Source organism: Emydura macquarii, unplaced genomic scaffold (assembly GCF_026122565.2).
Source record: "Emydura macquarii macquarii isolate MOO-44397 ecotype Brisbane River unplaced genomic scaffold, CSIRO-AGI_Emac_v2 contig_2975, whole genome shotgun sequence".
NCBI classification, from domain to species: domain Eukaryota; kingdom Metazoa; phylum Chordata; order Testudines; family Chelidae; genus Emydura; species Emydura macquarii.
The window spans coordinates 4,515,742-4,522,741 of NW_027133112.1; the positions used below are offsets into that span (position 1 = coordinate 4,515,742).

At 40.2% G+C, this 7,000-nt stretch overlaps 1 long non-coding RNA gene across 1 annotated transcript; it reads right to left on the reverse strand.

Annotated features, from left to right (window-relative positions):
* Positions 1 to 1,279: 1,279 nt before the first annotated feature.
* LOC137167701 (uncharacterized) lies at positions 1,280 to 2,554 on the reverse strand. Its single transcript, XR_010924171.1, has 2 exons — positions 2,449 to 2,554; positions 1,280 to 1,824 (listed from the first exon to the last, which is right to left on the reverse strand). It is a non-coding gene; the product is annotated as an uncharacterized lncRNA (long non-coding RNA).
* Between the last annotated feature and the right edge of the window lie 4,446 nt (positions 2,555 to 7,000).

A 7,000-nucleotide genomic window follows, 5' to 3' on the forward strand; every position in this document is an offset into this window, starting at 1 on the left:
AAACAGCTGCCAAAGTATTGTTCCGATATTTGGTACTCAGATGTCTTTGCTGAAAATGATTTCCTTATATCTTACCAGGTTTCTGTCTTTTGCTTTTATTTAGCAACACAGGTAGTTGCATCTAACTAAAAGTGAAAAGGCATGGCAAGATGTTATACAAAAATTAATTTTGTCTTGATGTCACTATTCTCACTGTCACACTTTACTCTATGGACTACTGGTGGTACAACTTGAAACTAACTCAAAAACAGAACAGTATGGTGATTATATGATCCAGTGCTGTGGCTGAAAGAACTACTCAAAGCTATCGGTGAACTCCTGACTTAGGCCCCCACCCTGCAAATACTCAAGCAAGTGCTTAACCTTAGGCATAACATTACTCCTGTTGAGGTTAATAAAGTGCTAGTATGCTTAATGTTAGACGTGTGCTTAAGTAACTTTCTAAATCAGGACATAAGCTTTGAATATCACCGAGCCTTGTTCTACACTATCCACAGGTAGCAAAGAACCTTCCTATTTCATTCCACCAATTCACTCTCTATTCTTTACATAAATCCCTATTTAAGGCCATTTCTTCTATGCCTCTCACAAGAAGTGAATCACTCAAATATATATATATATTTTTAAATCAAAATAAAAATAAAGAAAAATTTCCTTTTTATGACCTCCCATTCCAGATTTCTCAAGGGACCTGTCTATTCAGTGTTGGCATTGTTTAGATTAAGTCTTTGGGGCAGGTACTGTTTGCATTTTGTATCTTATATAGCAAACAGCAATTAAAAAATAATCACGATGTAACCACTGATTTATATTTGTGAATTACTTAACATTGTTAATCATTTCTCAGGATAGGATAAAAGTAATTCTTTTTTCAAAGGTGACTGGCACAAGAATGGGCAGGTTTTGTCATACAGACACAATCATTTAGGTCAGGAGAAGAGAAACTTTGACTGCACAGTTGGGTTTTTACAAGTAGTATAAATGTTGTAATCTTTATTTTCCAAGGATGGTAGGATACTATGTCAGCATGGGGGAATATTTAAATATTAATGTTACTTGTCACTGTTATTAGGCCAGTGATCCTTAGAGAGGAACCAATTGGCATAATTTCATTTTAAGACATTGCTAGGATATACTGTAAAAACATCACTGTATAATATCAGGACAGATGCCTCAATTTTGTATATTGTAATTTGTTAATCTTTACTTGACAAAGTTTCTGACTCAAAACACATGTAGTGTGATGAAGATGGTGAAGAATAATTAACATGGAACAAAATAATAGTGAAATGGTACCTTTGTTATTCAAAAACCAAAAGGCAAAGTACAAATTTACAAACTATTCAAATCTTGTGGTATACAAAATACTCAAAGGTGTAAGGAAGCAAGAAAAGGAAGAAGTAGAGAAAAGAAAGAAGGAAGGCTAGAGAGGGGAAAAATTAGTTAAGCTAGGAATCTGATTTGGGAAGTGCAGAAAGCAAATAGGATCCACATTTAGTCTTTCTTAGAAATGCATAATATAACACTAACCCCCTCTTTAGCCCTTGCAAGATTCTGAGCACTTCCAGTGTAGTGCACAGTGTCTCATCTCCTACTGAAAGCATTATTCCAAGGCCTGAAACCTCTATGCAGGCTATGACACAAAAGAACCCTCTAAGCCTCTCTGTGCATGCACTCCCCTTCTGCTTGGAAGGTGTGGGGATGATGCCTGACTCATTGAGAAGGGCCCATTCCAGTCTCCAAACTTCTGCATGGTTGGGAGAATCAGTCACCACTCAGTAATCTCATTCCTGCTGCCAGAGCTCACTGCCCAAAGTTGCAATCCTATGAAACAAACCGTCAATTAACTATGCACTTGAAATTTATGAATGCAATGAAACTTGCACTTAAGAGAATAGTTAGCACCTGTGCATCATGAACCTGAATTGCTTTGAGTCCACATGTTCCAATGCCACACAAAGCTGTATAATTGCTGCAAAATTCAAACATACCTGTTCAATGTAAACTGGTGCAACTGCTACAAAGTCCAGACAATGTGAATAAACCATTGAGGGTACCCATGAAACCCTGTCTCACACCTGAGGTGTGACATACTGATCCACACCAACAAAACAACAAGGGAAAATTGTTACACCCTTTCATTAGCCATTATACACTGCTTAGAGAGAGTGGCCTGATCTCCTGATCCTGCTCTAAAAAATGGTGCCTTAGATGCCATTTATAAACATCTGCATGGACTTGTCCTTTGTATGTGACTTGCCTAGTGGTTGGAGCACACATTAAGCCTAGTGGTTGAAGAAAGCATCAGAAGCCATAGCCAGGGTCACACCCAGGGTAATGAGCCAGGAGCTGGAGCCCAGGTTGAGAACCAGAGTCAGAGGCCACATGTCAGAGCCAAGGATAGAAGCTGAAGTCTGGAATCAGAGATAAGGGTCAGGTCTGGGTTACCTGGAATGAGGCATGGCTGAAGCTAAGGCAAGAGCAGGGCTGGGTATAAGGCTGGAACAAAGCAGGAGAAGGACTGGGAACAAGCAGCCACAAGAGCTTTCACAGCTGTGGGCAAATGCTTTGACTTATTGCTGCTTCTGGGCTTAAGAGCATGCCTGCTGGTTCCTCCAGCCCCCTGGGCAGTCTAGCCAATCATGTGATTCAGCTGTGAGTTCTCTGTTGCTCATTAGAGAGATGGAGCTAGCTGGTTCAAGCCTCGACTGCAAGCCCTGATTCCTGACAACATAATAGTTTCTATACCCTTTAATAAAGAGAGCTAGTATTGGCCAGTCACTTGCTATAATGCCAGTGTCTATATGAAGCTAGCATTGTTCCTCTGCTGCAACAGATACTGATCAAATAGGGATAAGGCAAAAGCAGATGTCCTGTCTTGTAAAACTGGAGAGAGCAGATATGCATATGTTCTGGAACTTTGTCTGTAACCAACCTAAAAGGTGGTCTCCTTTGCCTAACAAGATTATATCATCTGGTTCCTTTCCATAACAAAACATATTTTCCCAGAAACAACTGCTCATGTAGTAATAAAACAATATGATAAGAGACAAACCTAGGAGATGAAATAAGATGCACTTGTTTTCATAAGGCAGGATTTGAAAAGCCAAGAGCTACAAAAAGGACCCTGTGAATGAGTGAATTAAACTAATTAGATGTGTCAGGGTAAACTAATGGTGAATTGTGATAGTCTGATGAGAGCTGTCATGTCCACCTGGGGAACCTGCTTTCTGACAGAACTGATTAGAGCTAGGCTGTTGCAGAATTAAGAATCGATATATCGTGGGGAACACAAATCTGAGTTCTTTGTAGATATGGTAGTCGAGAAAGAAAAATAAAGCTCCCAGGCCAAAATGCAAACCAACGTTCTTCTGAAGTACATATTCCCTTGGAATCACTATGCCATGCAGTCAGCAATCTCCTCTGATTGCTTCATCTAGACAATGTCTTCGGTGTATCCTGTGTAGTGACCCAGTGCAGTACTGGATGCAGTCCTCAGTCTGCAAGTTAGAAAGCCATGGAATTTCTTAAACTCATCAGAGTGAATTCATGATGTAAGGACTTCTGGTGCTCTGCGGCCATCAGTGCTACAGGAAGCATGTCAATAGGCCTTTCAACTGTGAAAGTGATGTTGAACAGGGAGGTAATAGGGAGTCCAGCCAAGACACAAAAATCTATTCTTGATCCCAACCATTGCTGATTTTACTTAAAACAGGGGCCTAGTGGTTGGAGCGCACGGTAGTGTCTGAGTGTTAATGGTATGAATACAAAGTTCCAAAATAGCAGTATCAAGCCTTTAATTAAAACATCCCCTGATAATAAACTTGCTTCACCACTATACTGTCTTCTGGAAATGATTCTTCTGAGATAGTGCAATGAAGGGTTTTAGGGGTTTTATGTATTAAATGTGCATACTGTACATCTGTGTTAGGGACGTAATCAAACAGGAATCAGAATGTATATATAGCTATCAACGGATCTTGTGAAAGTTGCTGCTAAATCTTGCAATACAATCAGTTTTGCTCAATGGAATAGTCTTATCATTAGAGAGCATGACAACATGTTCCAGTAGATTTCACATGTCCACTGTACAGTTACAGAGTTCCAGATTATTACCCTTTTAGCACAGAAGTTATAGCAGTGTGTGTGACAATGTAACTGAATAAAAAGTTTAGAAATATGATTTCTTCTTAGTTACATTGCAAAGTATGGTTAGTGGCAAGAAATGCAGTGTCATCTTTTCTTTTCTTTTCTTTTTTTTTTGGCTTTGGTATTCTAATTTTCCAATGGCAGAGTGAGGAAGCAATATGGCTTGTATTCAATTTGAGTAGCTCATTTTAGACATGGATTATACCAATATTTTAGAGGAAGGCTAAGACCTACATGAAGAAAATGCAGGTGGCCTCCTCCCATTGCATATAACTATAAAGTTATTAAAAAAAATATTTTTCGGTGACAATATTCAATTGGTGAAGCAGACAAACAAACAACGTGAAAGTAAAATAGACAGAGTACAACCAGAGATTACAGCATACAAGGAGAATAAATGAGTTTACTAAATGAAGAATATTAAACACCCACTAGTGATACTTCCTGGAAAAAAAATGACAAACGTCATTCAGCTTAGTTTGGGGGAAAGGGGCTCTTCTCATGTATTATCACTTGGAACATTTGCATGGAAAAGATCTTTGTTCCATTGGAGTTTGTCTGTTCCTGCTCTGAATAATAATAATAATAATATTAATATTAATAATAATAATAATAAAAGAAGAGCAATGCGTCACCTTTATATGTTAACTTTCATGAAGAAATGCTTTATGAACTCCTATTCTGCAAACATTTATGCACGTGCATAACTTTATTTACCTAAGGAGTCCTGTTGAAGTCCATGCTCAAGTGTTTAAAGTTAGAGGATTGAGGCACAAAGATCACTGTCTCCAGGGTAAACCACAAAAAAAATGTTTAACAGTTAAAGTAGTGAACAGGAGCAGCAAAGGGGAGTTTTGTGATGGAGTTCTACTGGTGAAAGCGGAGCAGCTATGTGATCCTTGGGGTGAGTTTGTTGTCTCAATCTGTTTGTTGTGTGCTTGCTTGCTGTTTGCCACGTGCCTGCCTGATTTAAGTTTATAGTGTGGTCTGTTTTGGAGGCTAGGTGTTAAGCCAAGCAGGCCTGCTAGGTTAGGCTGAGAGCTTCCTAATGAGGCTCTAGTTTGCCATCCTTTTATCCCTAATCCCTTTAGGATTCCCTGACAGGGGAGCAGGGCTAACTCGGGGAATATAGGGTTTTGCTCTTAAGCAATCAGAGGAGCTAGCAAACAGGACCAGCAGACAGGGGAGTTTTCCAATGTTGTTTAGAGATGGAGACTGAAAGCCAGATACACCTAACATATTCTAACTCTACCCCACCCCCTAGCCCTATAAAACAAAACAGAACACAAATCCCATGCAAGAGTAAAAATAATACAGGCAGAAGTCCAGCAGCAGTGTGGTGGTTGTCCAGTTTACAGCATCAAATGCAGCTTCTGGGGAGGTGGCACCCATGTGCGTTCGGTGCAAGCAACTCATGACCCTCAGAGACAAAGTATAGGCTCTTGAGACTAGAGTGGCTGAACTGGAGGAACTAAGGGAGACCAAGTGATACATAGACAAGACTTTCCAGGACACAGTAAAATCGTCCCATCCCCAGTCTGACAGCCTCTGTGCTATTGAGGAGAATGAAAGTCTCGGGGAAGGAGAACAACAAGCTGGAGGGGAAGGAAATGATCCCATAGTTGAGACCCTCCATCCAGATGATATCATGGTATCCTCTCACACTAAGGATTCCCTCTGGGGGAAAGGACCCCAGTTACTAGAAAGAGACAAATAATAGTAATGGGGATTCACTTATTAGAAATATAGGCAGTTGAGTTTGTGATGATAGTAGTCTTGGGATCCTAGAAGGAAATACGAGAGAAGAAAAACATTTTATCCTACACATAGGGCCCAAAGTCGCAGGGCCATTTGTCCATGGATTTTGCCTTAGTATGTGCTGCAGCTTTGGGCCTGCAACAGTGAACATGAGCATTAATACACTTATTGAATGAGCTACTTAACTCTTGGAGTACCACATCATCCCTAAAAAGGGTGGTGGATATTATGATAAAGAAATAATCTCCAGGAGGAAAGCAGCTTTCCAACTATATCACCATGCCCATCTGGAATTGTGCAAGGACATAACTCCTTACAATGCATGTATGAGTAAGGCAGAACCAAGCACTGGGGGGAAAAAAACAATTGGAGTAGCATAGCATGGTATTGCCACTACTAAGCCAAGTGCCTCTTCTTACCACTGGTTCTCTTGTGAAGGGCTATGTGGCTATCTCCCTAACCATGCTAAAAATTCATTACCACATACTACTAGATTTTTAAGGACTGTGTATGCAGCTGTACGGCTAACTCCAGTGGTTTCCCTTCTGTCTCCACTCTCATACCCTTCTTTCTTTTTCCCACAGATGCACCCTCCAAGTTCCAATACCTGTATCCTCAGCTGCTGCCTCCTTGAAATAGGAACAGCTGACACAGTAGCCCGGAGAGGGCTGACTGGAGACCTTCCCCACCACTGACTAAAATCTTGCACCTTCTAGAACCAGGACGAGATGATGTGTGATTAATTCAGCTTCAGCACGTCACACTTAATTCTGAAAAGAGGCAGCGTATGGCTATCCCTGAAAGCATAGCCACAAGCCCATCTATTTGAACCCATCATTTGATATGCAGAAGCGCTGGCTAAGATTTTCACAAGTGACTAACGATTTTCGATGTCCAACTTGAGACACCTTAAAGGTGATTGATTTTCAGAAAGTCCTGAAAAATCAACCTTCTAAAAATTAAGCCCTTTTAAAGTATCTCAAATTAAGCACCCAAAATGTAAGGTACCCAAAATCATTAGTCATTTGTGAAATTCTTGACCTCCGTCAATGGTCAACTGTTCTCCTTTGAAAATCCATATACTAGGACTCAG